This window comes from Parasteatoda tepidariorum, chromosome 11 (genome assembly GCF_982258835.1).
Source record: "Parasteatoda tepidariorum strain Cologne lab strain chromosome 11, Ptep-v5.0, whole genome shotgun sequence".
Lineage (NCBI taxonomy): Eukaryota > Metazoa > Arthropoda > Arachnida > Araneae > Theridiidae > Parasteatoda > Parasteatoda tepidariorum.
In genome coordinates, this window is record NC_141765.1 from 4,152,966 (window position 1) to 4,179,248 (window position 26,283).

The following is a 26,283-nucleotide window of genomic DNA, read 5'->3' on the forward strand; positions in this document are numbered from 1 at the left end:
TTTTTCCTTCTGTATGTGGTGAGTACCTTTTTTATTGTTATGGGCATGCACATATGTGAATTTATTAGTTTCTCTTATTGGAAACATCAGCTTACTGTATTAAATATAGCATGACTTTACCTTATTTATCTTTAATATTTAATTAATTTTAGTTTCGCCCTTTTTCCAAATTCGGTGATACCAAATCATACAATTTGTACAAACCTCACACTTTGTGACCCTTTGAACCTATTGGGTTATTGTTATCACACATTAGCATTGTACTACCACTTTCCTTAACGATCACATTCCCCTTTAATTTAATTTAATCACCTTTTATACATTTCGGCCTTAATTATATTTATCACGACGTTTCAATCATTTAACTGTTTTTTAATCATGACTATATCCAAATTACTAGTACATATACCAAATATTTCAATCTATTAATTATAATTCATAAATAACTTTACTTTATACGCACCAATTCTAAATATTATTTAACTCTCACAGTTATTTTCTTAGTTAAAAAAAAGGTGGAACATTTACTTTTTTAATTGACTCTGTAAAAAGGAACAAGAAACATCTATCTTCATTTTACAAGGAAAAAAAACTGTCGACATTCCTTCTCATGTGAGTAATTTTTATTTCATAGAGAGAAAAATGATCCAAAAAGTGTTATGATGCCCTTTCGTGGGTTGATTTCTCACTATGTTTACATTATCCCACTCTTCTGATTTGGCCACACTCCCATCATAACACATTCATTAATGCAGCACCTGACTCCTCTCTTTTAGCAAATCGCTCCTTCCTAACGTAAGTACATCACATATCGACTTTTTGAAATTCAATATAATTTCTGGCCATAATCTTGATAACGTGTGAATATAAATTTATAATTCCATTTATTTATTTATTTTCAATTCGGTCTTATTATCGCACATATATCGCATATCGACTTTTAATTCTGAAATTGAAAAAAAATTTCTAGCGTTATTCGTGATAAAGTGTGAATAAAAATTTATTATTTTTATTTCTTTTTTTTACTGATGCAGTCTAATTACCGCACATATTATCGCATATGGACTTTTAATTCTGAAGTTGAATGTAATTTCTGGCAAAAATCTTGACAACGTGTAAATAAAAAAACTTTTTTTTTATTGTCTCGGTCTTATCATCGCATATTGACTTTAAATTCTGAAATTTTTAATTTCTTTGAATTAATTTTAATTTAAATTTTAAATTCTGGTGGTAATATTGATAACGCGTGATTACAAATTTATTATTTTTATTTTTTTATTGACATGCTCTTATTATCGCCATATAGGTTTAAAGAAACCACCTATTGGTTGTTTAAAGTTTGATATTTAAAGTATTAAAGCAAATCAATTAAATATCTTATAACTGCGCATGTGAGATTCATAAAATAATTTTCATCATTTAGCTGATCAAATATCTTGCAGCTAATAATTTTTAATAGTTTTCATTACGCTTTCTCAACTGGTTAATAAAGATTCAAGATGCATTCTACTTTATTTCAGGAAACATTATTAGTTTTATTTATAATTACTTACAATAATGAGCAAAAGTCTTTCTGTCTGTGCCTATCTTACTGTGCGTATACCGCATTTATGTGAAAATGTGTGGATGTGGTTAAAAAAATTATGTGGATGCAAATTATATTTTGTGAAACACTATTTTATTGTTATCCTATGTTGTTACTTTTCTAACAAAAGTTGACTAAGTGCATTTGTAAGCAGTACTCTCCAACTTTTAGCTTTTGATAAGTATATTTCAGAATAAATTTTATTGGAAGAGCAGTATTATTCAAATTAAGAATGTCATTAAAAAAATTCAAATCATATTATTAGATACATATTAAATTAAAAGTTCTTATTGTTTTATGCAACTATATTTCTCATAAAATACTTGCTCAAATTGAAAGTAAATTAAAATATCACATCAATAATTCAAATTCACTGTTATTTTTGACTCAAAATGTTCTGTAAATTTTGTCTAATTGGCAAAACTTTGTTACCCTTTCATATGTTGTTACAAGAGGGAACACGAGAATGTTTTGTAACAAATTAAAAAATAAGATTTTTATAGAAGAAACGCAACTTCTTAATTTTTGCTAATTTTATTCATCGTTTTTTTAATAATATGAGCTATGTTATAAAAGAATATGCTTATTACATATTTTAATTGGCACTTTTAGTATACCTTTTCTATAATAAATGATTAATGAGCTTACATGAACAAACGAAATTACTGCACGGGGCTGGTGTAGACGCATATCGGTGAGGCTAGTGTAAACGGGTCAGTATTATTAGGATTTGCTTATTACATATTTTACTTGTCACTTTTGATCTATCTTTCTATAAGAAGCGAATAATGAGCTTATATGAACAAACGAAATGGCTACATGGGGCTGGTGTAGACCCATATCGGTGAGGCTGGTGTAAACGGGTCAATATTATATTATTAGGGATCCCACGATTCTAAGAAAAATTTAATACCTTATTGATGGCAGAAGTTTCCTTTATGGTACCATTTAAACTTTTAGAGATTTATTAATTCTCTGTTATTTTCTCTAAAATACGATTTACAGTAATAATTTTTTTTAAACGGCAGTTCGCGTGGAAGATGCCTGGTGAGCACCTTGTGTTCAACGTCACGGAGCATTATCCGCACCACACTGCTACAGATATCCGTTCATAGGGTGGGCCACATTCACACATAACACACAGAGAGAAACTTCCGTGCCCTGAGCGGGATTCGTACCCGCAGCCATTGGACTCGCACAGTCAGTCCCGCTAACCGCTCGGCCAGTTTCCGACTGTGAAATAGTTTCTGACAGTTTCCGACTGTCCATAGTGAAATTCGTAATCACTATGATATTTTCCTAAGACGAAATCTCGACTAAGCTCTCTGTGATGGTTTTATTATCAAAACATCCCTTATTAGGATGCTTATTTAGTAAATTAGCTAGATTTTATAAAATACTCAATATATTTTCAATTTTTTTTTTTTTGATATTTTATTCATTAAAATCAATACATTTTTTTATAGAAACAAATTTAATAAAAATTAATGATCCCCTTACTGAACTTACTACTTACTAAAATTGAACTTACTTTAAGGTTTTCTTTTCAATAAAAAAGTTGATAATCAGTAGAATTTTATTATTTTTAAAGCAATTTTATTAAAATGCATCTCAGCTATCAATTAGTAATGCCTCTTTGTAAACATTTAGTACTGACTTGTCACATTACTTCAAAAAACATTTTATGAACTTTCCAAATGCATTAAAATTGTATTACTGAGTATCGTCGAAATAGTTTACTTTTGAAATTGAAGTATGGTCATTTATTAATAACATATTAATATTTACATACTTAAGAGTCTGCACTGTAAAAAATGATGTCTCAAAATTGAGCAAACATGTGTACCAAAATAAATTATAGTTGAATTTGTAAGCCAAAGTTGAAACAGCACATACTCATTTTTGAGCAAAATGAATGGTCTCAAACGTAATGTGAGAGAAGAAATGAGCGAGAGAGATGTTCCTTGGCTGCTGAAAATCAAGTTTACCAAATCGAAAATCAAATGGAAAGGCACAACATTTGCTGCTCCTTTAAATATTCAAAATAAAAATAAAAAATTTGTTTATGTTATTTATTAAAGACTGTTACTTAAAATCAATGAAGTTTACCAAATCAGAAATTAAATGGTAAAGCACAACATTTGCTGCAACTTAAATTATTTAAAATTGAAATTAAAAATTTCTTTAGATTATTTTTAAAGGCTGTACTTAAATTCAATCAAGTTTACCAAATCAGCAATTAAATGGTAAAACACAACATTTGCGGCACTTTTAATATTCAAAAATAAAAAATTTGATAAGATTATTTATTAAAAGCTGTACTAAAATTAATCGTTTGATTTCCAATCCAAACACGTCCATTTTTAAGAAAATAAAAGAGAGAAAATGTCTCTCTCAATCAAGAATTTAAATGTGTAGAATATTTTCTAAGCTTTTTTTCTTTCAAAGTTTAAAAAAAAGTATTTTGCAAAAAAAAACTTTTTTTGTAGAACTTATGATGTTTTTAAACTACGAGTACTTGGGAAAATCGGCTGTTGATGCAAGCTCACTTTTTCAAACCATAAATAATTTCTACTTTATTTCATAGTTAAAATGAATCTGTTGTTTTTTATAATTAATATTTAAAGAAAGATCTAAAAAATACTTAACTTTAAAAAAAATAATCTTCAAATTTTTGACAGTGAAATTTTCTCTCTATTCGTTGGGAAACGTTATTCATTTTCTACTTTATGTTTAAATGTTTGCCTTTCATACAACAGGGATATTTCATTCTTCCATTATTAATGACTTATAAAAGCGAATGTATCACTAAGATATTACAAAAGCCCCATTTAAATGCTAATCGATCTCTCATTTTCACGAACGTTTCCAGAAAAACTCTATCTATTCGAATCTCCACGACGATACAAGTTCAAAAAAGACAGAAAGATGATCAAACAAAACGCCTAATTTATATCATTTCTTTTGTCAGCATTGCAAATTTTTTTTTTTACTTCTCTAACATAGTCATGTATCTAGATAAACACCTAAAATTAGAAAGCTGTCAAAAACTTAATTTAGTATTTTGGACTGGACACATTTTTTTGTTGTAATATTTGTATTTTTAAGTGTCAATTTAATAAAAGTGTAAAAATTGTGGAGCCATATGATGTTGAACATTGTGTGATGAATTAACACCAAATCGAGTGTTCATTCACGAATTTAAATCTTAAAATTAAATAAGCTTACATTAAAACACCATAGATGTCATTTCAAAAAATATCACCAGTAGTTTGTTTGCAATCCAGATTGAACTGGCGTCCTCTTCACTAATATTCCTTAACAGAAGCAACGATTCGCCCTAAAAATATGCACTCATATTTTTAGTTGCGTAATAAAGACAGTTAAATTTTAATTTTCAAATCTCTGAGAACTGTATTAAATGATTTTATAATATATAATTTCTATCCACTTCCGTTAAGCCTAGCTTAAAATCCTCTTAATATTCGAGCAATTCGTATGTTTTATTTACAAACTAATTTCATTTTAAGAAATCTATGAATTCCAAATTAATGATTCTTACTTTATATTGTATTGTAAAAATAAATTTAGTGATTCTTTTGTGTCTTCTTATAATTACAAATTTCAGTGTTTCTGAATATCAAAAGCGATTACTTTATATTTTATAGTGTAAAAGAGCATTAGTGCAGAGAAACATTAGAGTTGCGTATGGCGTTTCACTACACCTCTTTGGCCTAAAGTAGTTGCCACCATTATTGGCATTATTATACTAATTTACATTATTACACAAAAATGTTTTACATAGTTTGAAGTAGATTTTTCATATTTTTACCAGTAAATTTTTTACATTATTACTACTGGAAATGGGTAATATGTGGACATAAAGCTTAAGTGTGCTTCACAATTATATTAAGGCTTCAAACTGAACTCTTGAAATCAAAAAGTAGTGAGGGTGGTGAATCAAAAGTTTTTCCGCCAAAAAATTACTATTAAATTTACACAGATTTTGTAGACTTTACTTTAGAGACACAAATTTGTTCAAAAAAGTATGGAAGCAGGTAATAATTGTAGAATGGTAGAAATAGAAAATTTAGTGGTATTGACTCAAGAAAACTACAATTTTCTTGATATTTGGATTGTTTTTAGAACTGTACTTTAAAATTTTGAAAGATTTCTATATTTGTTTTCAATGTATTCTAGTTTTCTTTACGAAAAAATTTCAATATTAAAACACCTTTTTTAAAAAAATATTGTTAGAAACAGCACTGTTAAAAATTTCTGATAAAATAAGGGTAAAAAGTTCCGACACTCAGAGTGTTAGTATTTTTTACAGTGAAATTATATGAAACAAAGAAATCTGATAAACCGTAACTTTTTAGCAGTAATATTTACTGAATCACTGTTTTTAAATTGACATTACTGTAAAAATGACTTCATAAACTTTTATGGTAAAAAAGGAATTCACGGTCAAATACCAGCACGCTTTGCTGTAACTTTTCCAGGAATTTTTTACAGTCTAAAATGTATTTTCTTTTAATTATGAGAGACGATAAATTATGCAAAAAATCATTTAAAATAAAATACATATACATATTTGGCATAAAGATTTCAAAAACTAACTTATTAAAGAGTAGATTTTTTAAATGTAAATCATTTAAAAAGCTCTAAACAATTGCAGTATATTTGGAAGGAGAAATAAGATTTAAACAGACAGCGATCCTGATGATGTTATTGAGTGAAGCAAGCAACTCGTCAATTGACTAAGATACGTGGAACTGATGCACTTTTTTCTGGAAGGCACTTTTTTCTGATGTTAATCCCATGGAAAAAAAACTCGTGAATTTAAACGATAGAAGTAACACTGAAGAATTCAGTTACAATGAAAAGTTTATCAAAGGAGCAAATTAGTCATTTTCATTAATTGGTGTCATTTGAAAATCAGAAAAAGGAGAAATAAATTTGTTACTTAAAAATAATTTTGAAGAATAACTAAACGATTAAAGTTCTGCTGTGCTATTTAAATGTTTCTTTATGCTATTACTATTTTAAATATCTTAACTTGTTACTATTTGTGGCCTTATACAAGGACTCAATGTTTTTTAGTGAGATACTGACCATTTTCTTTTTCAAATTCGAGATAAAGATGTTTCCTACGTAACTTAATTATTATTGTTAACAATATGCAAAGTTTAATTTTTAGAAGAAAACAATCTATTTTATTTTATATTTTATAACAGTCGTTGAACAGCCGACCCAATTTTTGAGTTTACGACTACTAATGTTCAACTCCGCAGCCTTGTAATTTTGAACCCAATTCAGAAAACAAGGGAACTCCTGGCTCAAGTATTGGGAGAAAGTATTGGGAGCATTTGTGTTACATGGAGAGGAAGACCACGAGAACCTCCCACGGTTAGCCAGACGGCAAAGGGATTCTAACCCATGATCCTTCTACCACTGAGGATATTTCATGTCAGTACTGCGGTCAGTGCAAGCCGGATGCGGACCCGTATCGACCAGCCACCGCTGAGATTCGAACCCGATTCACCACATTGGAAGGCGAACGCTTTATCCCCTGAGTCATATCTGTTACCAGAAAGAATAACAAACATGACATTCTAAAAAAAATGAAGAAGCAAAATAATACTTAATATAAAGATTTCATTTTGATTGAAAAGCTAATAAACTAAATTATCAAGTTAAACAAATAAATAAATTTATATTTTTGTACAAATAACAATAAAACTGAGGTAATAAAAAAGTTCAGTTTCCTCGGCCGTGCACAAAACCATTCGCTACTCACTCTATTGCTCAAATTTCTTTTCTAATAAATAAGATGGATAGGTAGTACAAAGAATATAAATAAGTAACAAAAATAAAATCAAGTTACGAGCAACGATATTTAAGCAAAAACTTATATTTTTTTAATTGTTTTTGCAACTTCTTTAGAATGTAATTTAGAACATATAAAGCAATTCTAAAATGTAAAACAATAGGATTTATCTTTTCTGAAAAGTTATTCTGAGAAAAACTTTTTAATACTTATGTTTCGAATAACTATATTTCCAGTTCCAACTAATTTCATTAAAATTCTAATTTTAAATAGGGGAAAATTGCTGCACGTTTAACCGCATGTACTACCTGGAATAAGTGTAAATATTTGCGAAACCTAGGGGAGAATATCCACCTTCAACAACAAGTATTATCTTCTGTATCTTCAGGTAAATTTCAGGTTTTCCTGACAGTGATAAAGATTTCATATATATATATATATATATATATATATATATATATATATATATATATATATATATATATATATATATATATATATATATATATATATATATATATATATATATATATATATATATATATATATATATATATATATATATATATATATATATATATATATATATATATATATATATATATATATATATATATATATATATATATATTATATATATATATATATATATATATATATATATATATATATATATATATATATATATATTATATATATATATATATATATATATATATATATATATATATATATATATATATATATATATATATATATATGTAGTAACAGGGCTACAACCCTGTTATCAGTGTTGTATTTTGAAATAATTTCAGTCATAAGCCATCATACGTTCTAAACAGGTTTATTTAAATGTAGGCTAGTATTGATAACCGTTCACAACCACACTCCCTACGGGAGGGGCATGGACAAGACTTCTGACAATTCCGGAACAGCTTATCAGGATCAAATCATGATGAAAGCAACGTAAGAACGCAAAACTATGCGTTCTTACGTTTTATACCAACACAGATTTGAGGTAAAAGGGCACATTTCGTACATTCCTTGTAACCTTACGCATTAAGGAAAATCATTTCTGCTTCCTTATATGGAAGTGAAAAAGGGAATGATTCTAAAAATAACTCTTCCTTTGAAATATAAATCTATTTATATTTCAATGGTATGTTTTCAGCCTTGAATTCCCAAAATAGAATCTCTCGACGTTTATTCTTTAACAAAGACATTTTATGAAAACGAAAGAGTTTTAATTCTTTTATTAATACAAAAGTATTTAATTTTTGTATTACATCCCCCCCAAAAAAAATTTTGGTAAGCCAAAATAAAAAAAATTTAGAATACTTTAAATTTAAAATTTTTAGGTTGGTACGACTGTTCCTTTTTCCCTACAACAAACAGCATTTTTTCAATTATGTGAAGAAGAAAAAAACAATTTTTTACAATGACAAAAATATGAAAAGCATGATTATGCAAATTATCTGTTTAGTCAACTAAACAGAAAGAAAAATTAAACATTTATAAACTATTCTACTAAAATTTTCAAAAAAATTTTTTCACACAAAAATATGCAAAATGAACTGGACAACAAGTGTCATTTATTCAGAATTTAAGATTCTGTGTGTTTAATAGGGTTATTTACTTTATGAAAATCTGTATTCCCCGTTAAAATGGAGGAAAACAGAATTTCATGAAGCAGAGGGAAAATGAGAGATCCAGATTGGACAATATAAAAATAGTTTATAAAAAATTTTCTCACCTTATTGAGAAAAAAAAAAGTTCAACTTACATCGCCCTCACATCAAAATGATGTAGAGGTAAACATCTCCACACGTGATTCGGATCTCTCAAAAATATAGGGTTTACTTCTTCCTTTGAAGAAAGTAAAAAAAATTTCTTTTCTTTTGGACTCTATTCATGATTTAATTTCAACGTTTGTGGGTTGTGATATTTTCTAAGCTTTGATACATGTACTATTTCAAAATTTTGTTTACTTAAATTATTCTTTTTGTTTATTTTGTAATTAGTTTCTGAAATTTTTTGAAGAATTTTATACGGTCCACTAAAAGGAGGTGACAACTTCCTCGTATTAGGATAAGTAAATTCTTCAAACATAACTAATTCATCAGTTTTAAAATCTATATCTAAAAATCTAGGATCATAATAGATTTTATTTCTTTCATGATATTCTTTAGTTCTTCGAATTGCTATTTTTTTAGCTTCCTCAACTGGTGGATAGATTCCTGCATTTAAAGGATTTTCATAGGGGAGTTTACCATGCATGAGGTATGCAGGTGGAAATTTTGTTACAGAATGGGGAGTTAAGTTATAAGTATTAACTATATCTTTTAACAAAGTAGGCCAGAGAGTTTTAGTAGGTTTTTCATTGATTTTACATTTTAAAGTCGTAATTATTGTTTGACCAAGGCGTTCTACCTTGCCATTAGACTGCGGATGATGTGCAGTTGTCAATAATTGTTGAATTTTATTATGCTTCAAACATTTTTTAAAATGAGAAGAAGTAAAGGCAGCGTTTCTATCACTCAACAAGGATTTAGGAATTTGATTTTGAAAATGTTGATGTAAAAAATTTGTATAGGTTTCTGAGCTAATGCATTTTGATGCAAAAGCCCAAATGTGTCTTGTGAGGTGGTCAATAATTAAAGTTAAATATTTTTTTTGTTGAATTATAGTAATTCAATCCACCAACACTATCTATTGCTAGCAAGTCAAAAGAATAATTAACAGGAGGTAAGGATTGTAATAATCCAAATCTTTTTTGTCGCGGTTTTTAATTTAATTGGCACGTATGACAATGTTTACAAAATTTTGTTATATCTGAAGTTATGTTATTCCAATAATAAACAGGGGTTATCAAGTTAATCATCTTTTGCACTCCTGGATGATTAAATTTATCATGAGCAATTTGCAGAAGTTTTAATCTTAACGAAAATGGAACAACTATTTTAGTAAAATTTTTCTTACGTACACATAAAACATTATTGACATCAACAAAATTACCTTGTAAGTTATCTTTCCTTTGAGCTTCAACAATTTCATCCAATTTTAACAAATGTGAAACATGAACATTGTTATTGTTACAATTAATTTTGACAAGTGAATGTGTTGCATCTCTCGAAAGCCAATCTGCTTCAAAATTAGTAGAACCTTTTGTGTATTTAATATCATATTCATACATACTTAACAATAATGGCCATCTAAATAATCTACCTTTTAAATTTTTAGCATTTTTTAGCCAAACTAAAGCAGCATGGTCAGTATGTATGGTGAATTTTGGGCCAAAAAGATAATGATGGAATTTATTTAAAGAATCTACAATAGCAAGACATTCAAGTTCTGTAATTGCATAGTTTTTTTCATAGTCCCTTAAGGAACGAGAATGAAAAGCTACAGGATGCAATACACCACATTCATCTGTCTGTTTTAACACAGCACCAATTCCAACTAACGATGCATCAACAAAAAGATGACATTCATGATTAGGATTAAAAATTTTCAGAATTGGTTTACAAATAATAACATTTTTTAAAAGTTCAAAAGATTGTTGACATTTTTCTGACCACACCCATTTTACATCTTTCTTTAACAAGTTATTTAAAGTATGTCGAATACTTGCATAACTATCAATAAATTTATTGTAAACATTTATTGATCCAAGAAATCTTTGCAATGATTTTACATTTTTAGGGGGCAATAATTTTTTAATCACTTCAATATTATGGTTATCGGGTGATACAATTCCATTTTTAATTTCATATCCTAAAAATTCAGTTTGTTTTTGCAAAAATGAACATTTTGAAAGTTTTAATTTCAAGTTTTCTTGTTTACAAATATCAAAAATCTTTTTAAGATGGGTTAAATGTTCATCATAAAAATTAGAAAATATAATGATATCATCAAAGTAGTTTGTAGCAAATTTAATTTTATGTTTATTTAAAATTCTACGAATTGTACGTTGAAAGATGCTTGGCGCATTCTTCCAGCCAAAAGGTAATCTTAAGTATTCAAATAGACCATTGTGAGTAGCGAATGCTAATTTCTCAGTGTCATCAGGATGAATACGAACATGATGATATCCCTGTGATAAATCTATTTTAGAATAATAACAACTATTAGACAATTTTTGAATTAAATACTGTATTAAAGGTAGAGGTTCAGAATCTGTTTTTGTAATTTGATTTAATTTTCTAAAGTCAGCACATGAACGACTCTTTTTATTTTCATCTTTTTTAAAGACTAAAGTTACAGGGGCAGCATAAGGGGATGAACTTTCTTTTATAATGTTATTTTTTAACAATTCTTCTGTTTGTAAATCAATTTCCTGTTGTTGTTTTGGGGATGTTTTGTAAGGCCTTAGAGATATAGGTAAATCTGATGTTAACCTGACTCCTTGCGGTTCGATTCTGATTTCTCCCACATCGTGTTTATATTTTGCAAAAATATCATCATAACCTTTTAAAATTTCTTTTAAGTCCACATTTTCTATTTTGTTTTCATTTTTTATTTTTTCGTCGATATTGACCTGATAATGTGCGCACTCATTACCTAGTTCTATCTTCGAATCATTTGAAATTTTTGGACATTTCTTCCTTTTCCTATTTTTCCTTTTCTTTTTATTTTTGTTACCCTTTACATTATTTTTTTCGATGTTTACGTTTACTGAAACATCATTAACTTTTATTTTTTCATCATTTTTAACCTTAACATTTTGAGAATTTTGCTGTCTAATGTGCAAAGATAAGATGTCATTGTTAGAATTAGCAGAGGTGATCAATCTCTTACCAAATTGAGTAACAACTGGCCCGACACAGTCAATAGACAAACAAAAATCTTTGCAAGTCTGCAACCCTAATAAAGCATATGGTAAATCAGTATCAATTATTAAAAACTTAGCTGAGTTAACAATTTCGCCTATCTTAAGGGGAAACTCACAAATTTTGTTAAGTGTTAATTGTCTTTTCGTATGAGTAACATTTAATTTTTCACATTTTTTAATAGGAATATTTAATTTTAGCACCAAATCTTTTGGTATTATATTCAATGTTGACCCGGTATCAACATTCAATAATATCTCTTTGTTTACAATTTCATTTTGTTTTGGACGTCCCTTTAGGTATTTATTTTCCACTTTATATCCATTAAGATATTTATTTTCCACTTGATATCCATTTTCAACTTTATATCCGGATATTATTAATTGCTATTGATTATTTGTCATATTTTGAACGTTCATTTCAACAACATTGTTAGGGTTGTTTACACACGAGGAGCCCATGTGAAATTTATTCAATAGTCCTTTCTTCGAACAGTATTTACACTGATTTATTGGGATCTCCTGCGTTGTATGATGTATTTTGGGTTTTGTCACATTCGGGGTTACACTTTTATTTTTAGGACAAGCCAGGGCTTCATGTCCTGGCTTGTCCTAAAAATAAATTTTAGCATTACATTTAAAGCACTTTATGTCATATTTTGGGTTTTCCATTTTTTTCATATATGGTCCCTTATTATTTTGAATTTTATTTTTGTCTAAGTCACTTTTAATTTTTTCATAAATTTTAAGTTTTTGTTTAAATTCAAAAAGATTATTGGCTCCATAAAGAATTGATTTATTATTTGTTTGGTCTGGTATTCCCTGAATTATGTAAGTGATTAGAGCTAAGTCATCAATATCACTTTGAGTTGCAATTTCTTTCATTTTTAGGAAATATTCTTGAAGTGTTTCATTTTACCTTTGCTTTCTTTTTTGCAACATTGCATGTACTTCTGCACTATTACAATTAAGTCCAAATTCTTCAAGCAAAAGATTTTTTAGTTTTTCATAAGAATTTAAATGAGTTTCACTTCTAATTAAAGTTAATGCATTTCCCTTCAAACATCTTTCAGCAAATAAAAATTTTTGCATATCAGACAATTTAAATAAGGTAGCATGAGTTTCAAAATTTTCAAACCAAGAATTTATATTTTCGTGTTTTTCTCCTTTAAAAATAGGAGTAACTGCTTCAACATCAGCGAAATTAACTATTAATTTAGTTTCAGGTTCTCTATTATTTATATCATTACTAGAATTTTGACTATAGGATGCCATATCTTTATCAGTATAAACATGAGTTTGTATTTCTTTATCAACATATATTTTAGTATTTAAACTAGCTTGTGTAAATTGACTTACACAAGTTTTAATTGGTAAATGTGATTCAAAATCAGTTTGAGTTTGTTTACATTGAAACTGATTAGTTTCATCCTCATCTTCAGAGGGATTTTCCATTACTAAAGAATTTTTTAAAAAATTGAAATCGCATAAACAAGTTAAGATGTGCTTTGCAATTTCATCTTTATTTCCCTCACTGGAAATATTTAAAATGTCTGAAATTTTGACTAAGTCCGAAAAATTTAAATTATTACAAATTTCTTGTAGTTTGTTTGAAAATTCTTCATCGTTAGGTTCAAAAGAAAATTCAGAAAAATTTAGAATTTTGTTACGGTTTAATCTAGAAAAATCATTTGGAAACAAAAGTTTAAATAATAACTTAATTTTGTTTGCCGTCACTAATTTAATTGACGTTTGAATCACATTTATTTCCTTTAAAAACATTTTAAATGCACTATAAAAACAATATTATATCATAATTTAAAAAAAATATATAAACACTTGAAATGCAATCTAATCATTAATAATATACTATTGAATTATTCATAATAAAAAGTTTAGAGCAAGGCTCAAATCTAATTTCAATAAAATATGAACAACCTACTCTCCAACGTTGACCCTTATCAATTTCGTTGAAGAGAAAAAAAAATATATCATAATTTAAAAAAAGCAATATAAATACATGAAATGCACTCCAACAATAAACAAGATACTATTGATTAAATTTCATAATAACAATTTCAGTTCACTATCTAATGTTAATAAAATATTTAATCATAAGATTGAGAAGGAAAAATAATGAGAGGGGAAGAAAAAAAAGCACATATTTACAGTATACTCTCCTTTACTTTCGTCAGCACTTTTCTATTTGCCAACAACACTTCGACCTTCATTTTTGTGAAGAGAAGGAGAAAAAAATCATTTTCTTATGAAAGGAACTTTTAATAAAGAAGCAAAATTGCTGCAAGCCTTTCAATACGTGCACATTCACTTTTGTTTTCACAACTTGAGCACTAATAACTGTCATCTGTCATTTCTATGGATGGGACACACATCAAATGGTTTCAGAGAGGGATGTGACGAGCTCCAGCCAACATTCCAGCAGCGACGAAGGTACGGGTAGTTGAAAACACGGGGTGTGATTTCATCCTTCCTTCAACTTTTTTTCACTGCCGATAAAGCAATTTTTTCCCCCGGTGGGTGATGGGATGAGAAATAGAAATGCGAAGGTTTCCTCCGAAAGCAACTATCCTGTCGACTTACAATAACAGGGCTACATCCCTGTTATCATTGTTGTATTCAGCTTTAATAATGCAGTCGTCAGGCGTAATACTTTATCAATACGTTTATTTAAAGGTAGGCTGGTGGTTATAACAGTTCACATCCGCACTCCACAAGGGAGGGGGTGGACAAGACAATTCCGGAACAACTTATGAGGATCACAACATGATGAAAAGGACACGCAAAAACTAGCGTTCCTACGTTTTATACAAACACAGATTGGGGTAAAAAGGCACAGTCTTGTAACCTTGCGCATCACGGAAAATCATTTAATGCTTCCTAATATGGAAGTGAAAGAGGGAATGATTCTAAAAATAACTCCTCCTTTGAAATATGAATCTAATTATAATTCAATGGCATGTTTTCGGCCTTGAATTCCCAAAATAGAATCTCTCGAAGTTTATTCTTTAACAAAGACATTTTATGAAAACGAAAGAGTTTTAATTCTTTTATTAATACAAAAGTATTTAATTTTTGTATAACATATATATATATATGTAAGTTCAAAATGAAGAATAAAACAAAGAAAAATTATAGACATAGGGGAAAAAAAGAGGGGGAATAATAAGTAAAAAATAACAAACAACAGTTTATATATATATATATAAAAAAAGTTTTAAAAAAAAATTTATGAAATTTTATTTAAAAAACCGGAAAAAAAGATATAATCTTTTCTTCAGCCCACACGATTATATCCGCAAAACAGAGTGCTTTCTGATATTGTATCAATAAAACCAAGGCAAAATATATTAATACAATAGTGAGAGGAGCACTCAAAAAAATTTTAAAAAAATAACAATAAATAAAATAGATCACAAAAAGTAAAAAAAAGTAAAAATAACATGTAAAAATAGAAAATAAAATGAAATAAAAAGAAAAAACATTAAAAAGGGGCTATAAAGCGAGTAGCAAAATCAAATCAGCTTACATGGACGAAAAATTTTTCAAGAATGATTTAAAAATGTTTTCGCAGAAAGATTGCCAGATTACAAAATATGAAAACAAAAGATGAAAACAAAAGCGCAAATTGAGTGTAACAAGAGGGTTTTAAAGTGTCGTTCTTACTGCACTGCTGAAGTGATTTGTTATTCTGAGATTTGATTTGTTAGTTACCAAAGATGGGCCCGAAATGGATGTGCGCAAGGTAATATTATACTGGATAATTTTAAAAATTCATCATAAATAGTTTTAGAAGATAGATGCTTATTTAAGAAAAAATATAAAATAGAAAAGAGAAACATAAATTGCCTGTTTTGCAAATAATTTTAGCCGCGGATTTGCACGATATGGATTAGCACATAGTAAAATTATTTAAATTATCAAAGAAAAAAAATTTAATAGATAATTTTAACACGGATTTGCACATGGAAAAATTAACAAAGAAAAAAAATTTTAGTATATAATATTAGCCACGGATTTGCCCGAAATGGATTTGCACATGGAAAAATTGTGTAAATTAATAAAGAAATTTTTAGCAAACAATTTTACCCACGGATTTAACCGAAATGGATTTGCACATGGAAAAACTGTATAGATTAACAAAGGAAATTAATTAGTAAAGGAATTTTTAGTAAATAATTCTAACCACGGATTTGCCAGAAATGGATTTGCACATGTTATATTATCTACTACCGTGGCTAAAATTATTTGTAAAACAGGCAATTTATGTTTCTCTTTTCTATTTTATATTTTTTCTAAAATAAACATCTATCTTTTAAAACTATTTATGATCAATTTTTAAAATTATCCAGTATAATATTACCTTGCGCACATCCATTTCGGGCCCATCCTTGGTAACGAACAAATCAAATCTCAGAATAACAAATCACTTCAGAAGTGCAGTAAGAACGACACTTTAAAACCCTCTTGTTACACTCAATTTGCGCTTTTGTTTTCATCTTTTGTTTTCATATTTTGTAATCTGGCAATCTTTCTGCGAAAACATTTTTAAATCATTCTTGAAAAATTTTTCGTCCATGTAAGTTGATTTGATTTTGCTACTCGCTTTATAGCCCCTTTTTAATTTTTTTATTTCATTTTATTTTCTGTTTTTACATGTTATTTTTACTTTTTGTGATCTATTTTATTTATTGTTATTTTTTTTTAAATTTTTTGAGTGCTCCTCACACTATTGTATTAATATATTTTGCTTTGGCATTATTGATACAATATCAGAAAGCACTCTGTTTTGCGGATATAATCGTGTGGGCTGAAGAAAAGATTATATCTTTTTTTTCGGCTTTTTTTCCGGTTTTTTAAATAAAATTTCATTCATTTTTTTATTTATTTTTATTTTTTTTATATGTATATATAAACTGTTGTTTGCTATTTTTTACTTATTATTTCCCCCCCCCCCTTTTTTTCCTACGTCTATAATTTTTCTTTGTTTTATTCTTCATTTTGAACTTATCTGATGAGTTCTGTTTACTTGCAGCTTAAGCGCAATAAATGAAACTTATTGTTTTTCTTAATTTTCTTCGTGTTTTCTTGTATTTATTTTTGTATATATATATATATATATATATATATATATATATATATATATATATACATATATATATATATATATATATATATATATATATATATATATATATATATAACGTCGTTGCCGAGTGGAAGGATTAAAACAGGTCTTAGGTTGGGAAGGAGGGTACAAAATTTATTTATTAATTATTAGACAGTGAAGTCATGAGAAAAGTGTAAAAAGTGCACATCAAAAGCTGCGCTCCTTGGTTATATGTTAGAGAAAATCTTGCAAAGTAAAATCCGTAAAATGTCTTAATTTAGGGAAAGAGGGAAATCTTAGTAGTTGCTATTGGTTTATGAAATAGATCGAATGTTTACCACACAGAGCAGAGGGAAATATGTCCTGCTTTTAATTAAATGCATACTTGAGCCAAAAATAGATTTAAGAACAGGATGTGGCTTTTAAAAGTGTGATAAAGTATTTCGATTTGAATAATTAATTACGATAACATAGAAAGATTAATAGAAGCTTTTTATGTTACATCCCCCCTCGCCAAAAATGTTTAGGTTCAATCCAAAAATTTTAAAAATGATCCATTTGCAAAATCTTCCCTCTGATAGAAGCACATTTAAGATAATCAAATTTGTAATGTTAACAATATATAATAGTAATATGAATTATAAAACATTTACATATGTTTCCATGGTAAAAATTTTAACACAATCAAAGACCTGCAGTAGCATTATCAGCAAATTTAAAATTTTCATTTTCAACAGTTTTTTTTTTTTTTTTTTTTTTTTTTTTTTTTTTTTTTTGACTTAACAGTCTTTTCAGTTTCAAAAGTCTTTTGTTTAAAGATCACAACACAGCTTTTTCACTATGGGAAGAATTCTTCATAATAATGCAATTTAAATTGACTCTTCAATCATGATAAAAAATTATAAACATTTTTAAAAATGTGTAAGTTAAAATGTAAGACACACAATGCAAAAAACAGTTTAACAGGAAAAATTTCAATCTGAAATTAGATTTGAGTATTGTTTACCTTGTTTGAAAACAAAATAAAATATGACGCAGTAGTTGTTATTCTGAAGTCCAACACTTCAGAATTGTCTTCATTTCACTTTATTTATTATTTACCTTACATATTTATCACTTTAATAGCTAAATATCCGAAAAAAAATTCTTTTTTTTCTCTTTATGTCCAAAATCTGTCTTCTGTAAAAAATTTTCTTTTCTTTTTCTCTCTTATGCTTCTATCTACTTTCTATATTTATTTATACTTTTTCTTTATTAGTATTTTTATTGCAATTATTAACCCGGATTTCAGGACATATGTAAAGACAAATTGCTTTTATAATCAGAAAAGTTGATCAGTCTTCTCAGATTTTGCATTACAACCTGTTTAACACAATCGCTAATTGAAATCCAAAACAAACTTTCAAATTTAATATCGTATTAAGGTAAATCAGTTTTTAGTTTTTGACTGATCTAGCTATTTTCCTTATTTTTAATCTGAAGTGCAAGTTTGGTTAATTTGCAAATTACCTTTAATTTCTTTTTTTTTAATTATTTGTATCTTTCTTTCTTTCTTTTTGGGCATAATTTTCTTTTTTTTTTCAAAAATTTTAGTTCGGATATTTTTTAAAGTAATTTTTGTGCAGAGATCTTAATTGATAATTTAATTTGTCACAATTGTTAGGGAATTCAAATATTTTCATTTCTATTTTAAACGTGTTTTTGAAGTGTATTTGGTTACTAAATTTTTCAATTTGTGTTTGATCATTTTCCTATCTGTATGCTGGAATTAAAGTTCAGAAATAAAGAAACAATTTGTTTATGGAAATTACTGAGCTAGAACAGAGCTATGAACTAATTACCAACGTTGGACTAAAGCATTAATGTCTGGTAGTACTTCAATTTAAATTCTAACAACAAGTATTTTATTCATTTTTCTAACTATTTGTATGAGTTCTAACATTTCCTAATTTAATTTTTGCCACACCGTAATTGCATTCATATATCAATATCAATACCAAAAATCAATATCAATAATTATTGTTGTTGAATTTAGAAGAGAATTTTTTTTTAAATGTTTTAATTGCATTTTTATTTTCACCTTAAACACTATAGTAAAACAAAAATATAAATTAAACTAATCAATAAATCATAGAAGCTGTAACACATAAAACAATAAATTTGAAAATAATTTCTTGAAGCATTTTTTGTGCCAATCAATTCACTGAAAATAAAAATTTCAAGAAAAAAAAATTCAACAGTAAATACGATCAATATATAAAAAGTAGTTTCACTTTGAAACATCAAATATGGGAAAAAATTAAAATCATAATCATTTAAGAAATTGTTTTATGAGAATTGTATAAAAATTAACTCAAAGGATACGTGAAAAAGTTCGAATTAGTCCAAGAAAATATTTTGAAAACCGCAACATCAGAGATGAAAGTGCGTTGAAATTCCATGAACACAATTCCAAAAGCAAAAACGAGAGCTGCTAGGGAAAAAATTTGTTTCTTCGTTAAGATGAATCGTAAATTAACACTGAATGGAGAAATTGACGCTTATTTTTCTTTGAGTTCTGAGTAGGTGGAAGGGAATGTCGAACATCTAAGGAGACCATCGTAAACCATTCCGGGGTGTAAAAACAATTCATCGACGATAAAATCCAGCTCAGCACTTAAAAGTGGCAAAATCAACGCTTTCTCAAAGGGATAGGGTTTCAATAAAAACATTTTAATTGTCAGGAGTTCGATGCAGTTTTTCTTTTTAGTCCAAGGAAGGAAATTGAAGCTCGGCTTTCTAGTAGTCTCAGGAACGTAGACAAAATATGCAGCATAGACATGGAAAACGGATGATCGTTTAGTTCCACTATGCGAAGGTATCATTTATAATAAACAAAAAGTTTGAAGAGTTTATTTTTTGTAGAAGATACTGGGTGAATTTTTAATTGCCATTAGTTGTAGAAGAATTTGACTGCTTATTTACCAGCTGTTCATTTGAATAAATGATTTGAAATTATTCCATATTTTTGATGTACCCTCTTCCGAAGTTGATTTATTTAATTTCAAATGAGATATTTAATATCTTTAATGTACCTTACGTACTGTACCCCTTTCCCGACCTATTAATCCTGTCGACTTATAACGTCGTTGCCGAGTGGAAGGATTAAGACAGGTCTTAGGCAGAGAAGGAGGGTACAAAATTTATTTATTAATTATTAGACAGTGAAGTCATGAGAAAAGTGTAAAAAGTGCACATGAAAAGTTGTGCTCCTTGGTTATATGTTAGGGAAAATCTTGCAAAGTAAAATCCGTAAAATGTCTTAATTTAGGGAAAGAGGGAAATCTTAGTAGTTGCTATTGGTTTATGAAATAGGTCGAATGTTTCCCACACAGAGCAAAGGGAAATATGTCCTGCTTTTAATTAAATGCATACTTGAGCCAAAAATAGATTTAAGAACAGGATGTGGCTTTTAAAAGTGTGAGAAAGTATTTCGATTTGAATAATTAATTAGAATAACATAAAAAGATTAATAGAAGCTTTTTATGTTACATATATATATATATATATATATATATATATATATATGTGGGAGATAGTGCAGCATAGGAGTAAATGATTACGATAATTTAACAAACATAACAATTTAATAGAAATAAAAAGATGGAACGATATAACAGTGACATGGGGAGAGCTGCCTTCTCGCAGTGGTCTCCGGATTGCATGTGACTAAGAATTAGATTGTTCTGTGGTATAAAGTAAGAGTTAATTATAAATTCGGGAGTTTCCCTTCGGGACTTCCCCTTCTGGTCTGGCTGGCGCCTCTCAATGTCAAGAGGATGATGCAACTTCCTTTAATATTACAAGATGGTGAATGACGTAATGTTCGCAGTTGTTACACTATGGTATTGAAACCTACATCAATCGGCGATCCTGACATCAAAATGTCCTCATTTTCATCAGAATAGCTACCAGACACAGTTACCTGAAAAAAAGAAAAAGAACGAGAAAGCAAAGTATAAAAATATAAAAAGCAATTTTTTAATTAACTGGCCACGGTTTCATGTGGTCAGCTGAAGATGAAGTATTGTTCGGTCCATCGTGATTCCCGACTTTTAGCACATCATATCTATCATTCTTCTTCACTTTTGTGATTTGGTATGGACCGAAGAACTTGGGTCTTAATTTGAGACCAGATCCAAACTGAGTTCTCTGGATTGCAACTAAGTCTCCTATTTGATATTCGTTGGCTTTCTTTCTTCTTTTATTGTACTGCTTGCGGTTCTCTTCTTGGATCTTCAAAATATTCCTTTTGGCTTCTTCTCGAATGCTCTCTCTATCTTGGATGAATGATTCTATATGTTCTTTCTCCAGCATTTGCAGAATTTGTAAGTCCTCTTTTGTTTTCATTTTCACTCCGGTCAAAAGCTGGAAAGGTGTCATCTGAGTGCTCCGAGAAACTGTAGAATTAATGGTACGCTGTACTGTTGGAACAAATTTGTACCACTTAGTAGGATCTTTTATTGATAGTTTTGCCAGTATCGGTATGAGGATCTTATGCATTATTTCCACTTGTCCATTACCACGAGGAATGCCAGTAGTTATTTTCACTTGTTCGATACCTTCATCTTGGCAATAAGTCTCAAAATCTGTTGAAGTAAACGCAGTACCTCGGTCAGTAATTATTCGTGAAGGATTCCCAAAAGTTATCTGTTGAGCTTTTAACTTATATTGCCTCTTGACTTGACGTAGATTTGGTTGGGTAGAGCCAAACAAACTTGGTAAAAGCATCTACCACGGTGAGAATATGTTTATAGTTCTTATTAGTTGAAGGCATGGGGCCAATGAAATCGATATGGTAAGTATCTAAGGGAATATTATTTTTAGGAATCGGGTTCAAAAACCCTTCTCTTTTTCCTGCTTTCCTGTTTACTAATATGCACTCTACACAATTACTTACAACATTTTCAACACATTTTTTCATATCTGGAAAATAATAGTTTTGTTTAAGTACATCAAGAGTTTTAGTTATACCAAAATGACCTTTAGCATGTGTAGATTTGATAATGTCAGTTTGCATTTGTTGTGGAACCACTAGTAAATAATTATCATTCTCAAGTTTATATAAAACATTATTTTTTACCACAAAATCGTCAATTGATTTATTTTCCAAAAGTTGTTTAATAGAGTTAATATATTCATCATTTATCTGGTTAGTAACAATTTTAGAGGTTAATTCGTCACAAGTGATATGCATAATAGGATATCTACTTAAACAATCAACATGTTTCATTTGTTTACCTGGGCGATGTACAATTTCATAGTCAAAATCTTCCAAAAATAATGCCCATCTAGCAATTTTAGGCGTTAATTGTTTCTTACTCATAGTCTTTTGGAAAGCTGAACAGTCTGTCACTAGTTTAAATTTATTTCCCACCAAATAATTTCGAAATTTTTTCAAAGCCTCAATTATAGCCAACACTTCAAGTTCATAACTTGAATAATTCTCCTCTTGAGGAGTCGTTTTTTTACTCATATAATGTATTGGGTGTAATTTGTTATCATCAGATTGCTGAAAAAGAATAGCACCATACCCGAATTTACTTGCATCGGTATGCAATTCAAGCTTTGCTCCTTGTTTAAAAATGTGTAGAACTGGATTTTCAGAAAGTTTTTATTTTAAAGTTTGAAATGCTGTTTGTTGTTCTGGGCCAAAATAAAATACTCTGTTATCCCGAAGTAAATCACTTAATGGTTTAGCAATTAAAGCATAGTTAAGAATAAACTTCCTAAAATATCCGGTTAAACCAAGAAAACTCTGCACCTGTTTAGTAGACTTAGGTACAGGAAAATTTTGAACAGCTAATGTTTTTTCGGAAGATGGTTTAATGGTACCGTTCTCAATAATATAACCCAAAAAGTTAATTTTAGACATCAAAAATTGGCATTTCTTTAAGTTTAGTTCTAGTCCATATTCGGATGCAGTTTGCAATACTCGTGTTAACCTGTTCAGTGCGTCAATTTCACTCTCTGCGGGAATAAAAATATCATCCATAAAAATGACGACAACACCTTCTCTAAGAAGATCACGAAACACATAATTGATGTACCTCTGGAATGTACTAGGGCTATTACACAACCCAAATGGCACTTTATTAAACTCATACTGCCCATCAGGTGTTACAAATGAGGTGTACTTTTTACTGTCCTCGTCCACGTCTATATGGAAAAACCCATTTCTGAGATCAATTTTGCTACAAATTTTAGAACCCTGTAATTGGTCTAACACATCTTCAATTAGAGGTAAGGGGTATCTATCTTTAATTGTTTTTGAATTTAATTTCCGGTAATCTATACATAATCTCAGGCTATTATCTTTCTTTTTGCAAAGAACTATTGGGGAGCAATAATCAGAGCAACTCTCTCTAATTATGTCTGTTTTTAACCATTCTGATATCTGATCATTTACCTTTTGTTTCTCAGAAAAAGATAAACGTCTAGCTCTTTGACATACTGGGATTTCATCTTTTAAAATAATTTTCATTGTTAACTTGGTGTCTTTAATTTTGTTTGGTTTGTAATTATTAATCAACGCGGACAGTTCATTTCTAATACAAGGGTCATTAACATGTGATAAATCAAGTTCATCATTACTATACACATTGTTGATATTAAATAAAAAACATTCACAAGAGCAAGAATCATTAATATTGAAACAAGAACATTCATAAAAATCTTCACTCTTAGAAGTTTTGGTTTGAGTATTTACACTTGAAGAAAGCTGACCTAGTTTTATTAATTGCTCGTAAATCGTTGAATTTATTATTGCATCTACTTTAAGATCATCCGAAACAGCGGCGCTGACCTTCAACCCTGACTCATTGGGATATAGAGACATATGGATCTGTATAAGTTTCGCTTTCCGTTCATCCCCAAAACATGACGTCAGCATTATATTAGATTGAGGAAAATCTTTTATTTTTATTTTATTTGAATTAATCACCGATATTTGAGCTCCTGAATCAATTATGGCATTCACTGGGATATTTTCATTCAAATAAATCTGAGCATACTTCAACTCGTGCTTAAAATTATTTTCTCCAGATGGTTTGCAGGAATTAACACTAAAGCTTTCATTTTTTAAGTTATCACTGGGAGGGGTATTTTTTCTTTCTGATTTATTGTTTCTGAAATCATATGTTTTATTCGATCTCTTTGGACAGTACTTCGCAAAATGATTTATCTCTTTACAGATGTAGCATTGCTTTTCCGCTTTACTTTGTTTATTTATCGGTTGAGAAAAACGATCCGGCTGATTTTTTCTGAAATCCCTGTTTTCGCTGCGAAAAAAAGTGTTCTGCCCATATTTATGGGTATTGGAAACTTCTCTGTAAGGCATATTTTTCGACGTAGTGTAAATGTCTAATTCTCGTCCTAACTCGACGGGATTAAACCAATTTTCTCCCTGACGGATTAAAATATGACTGGCCATCTCTTTATTTAATGTCTCAATTATTTCATCGGATATGATTAAGTTGCATAATGATTTAAATGTTTCAACTTTACGTAATTTGCAATAATACTCGAAATGTGAATTTAAGCGAGTAGCAAATTGAATATATGTTTCTTCTTTAAATTTTGAGGCATTTTTAAAGTTATTCAAACATTCTTGGGGAGTTTGTTGAAAATCGCGCAGTATTAAAGCTTTTAATTTTTCATAGTTTTTTAAATCCTCATCTTCAATGTATAACAAGATGCTGTTTGCTTTTTCACCTAGCATGTTAATTAAGATTTCGGCTTTAAGCCCCTCATTTATGTTTTTCGTACTAAAAGCTCTTTCCAACGATGAAAAAAATTGATTAAAATTTTCAGGTTTCGATGGAACTGGAAGAGATAGAGTTTTAATGCTATGAATTAGATTCGCAATGTTTGTTTCGGGTGTATCATTTATTGTTTTGGGTGGGTCAATTTCAAATGCTTTGTTTTTCGCCTCTATTAAAAGCATTTCTTTCTCGAGTCTTTCTAATTTTAGTTTTTCTAACTCAATCTGAATTTCGCTTTGTTTAAGTTCCCTGTCTGCTGCCTGTACTCTTTCTTCTACGGCGTTAGTTATCAAATTTTTGACAAATTCAGAATCATTCTTAAATATTTCGGAACATTCAATTTTTTCTTTTAATTTAACGATATTATCGCTGCTGTCTGCGATGCCTCCTATTTCCTCTAATACTTTTACTAGGTCTTCTTTCTTTGAATTTTTATACATTTTTAAAATTGAAAATTTCCTACCTTGATTGAAGAGACTCTCAGTGTCCAATGGTAATCCAATGTTTCTCGATTCGTTGATTCAAACCAGATTCGTATCCCTTTCGTATCCAAGCATTTCACGATTGCACTTCCCCGGAAAAGTTGACTGCCCTGCTGATTTGCGCAGGATATTCCAATAATTTCGGAAAGTTTCTGGATCAATTCCGTCCTTCGCGACAGAAGTTTCTGGATCAATTCTGTCCTTCGTGACAGATCCGGTTATTGCTGATTTAGGAAAGTTCAGTGGTCTCTGCTGCTTTTCTCCAGTCGCTGATTTTTTGCTGCACTTCTCCCCTCTCGATCAGTATGACTCCAGAAAATTCGTGGATTCCAGCTGCTTTTGCTGCACTTTGATAAATCGCTCCTCCACGAGCATAGAATTTCGGTGAACAGTTCGGTGATTCCCCTACTCGGGATTTAAAACAGGAACAAAATCTGGATCTCCTTCTCGAGCGCAGAATTTTGCTTTCCTTTTTTTTTTCGGTGAATGTCCCCTTCTCGGGATTTCTGAAGTTACTTGGTTGAAAAATATCCCCTTCGCGGGATTTTAAAGTTTAGAAATAGTTACAGCTCGCCGTTCAAATCACGGTCGCAAGCCCCCATTATTTGTGGGAGATAGTGCAGCATAG

General features: G+C 29.2%; 1 protein-coding gene across 2 annotated transcripts in view; it reads left to right on the plus strand.

Moving 5' to 3' along the window:
• Nucleotides 1-660: 660 nt before the first annotated feature.
• LOC107445469 (troponin I) overlaps nt 661-26,283 on the plus strand; it is a 74,232-nt gene continuing 48,609 nt past the window's right edge. Inside the window, exons 1-2 of one of the 2 annotated variants that reach the window (XM_071187654.2) lie at nt 661-795; nt 7,689-7,803. The gene's annotated coding sequence lies outside the window, so the exon portion shown is untranslated. The remainder of the gene's footprint in view (nt 796-7,688; nt 7,804-26,283) is intronic. The other variant, XM_071187655.2, reaches the window with a different exon arrangement.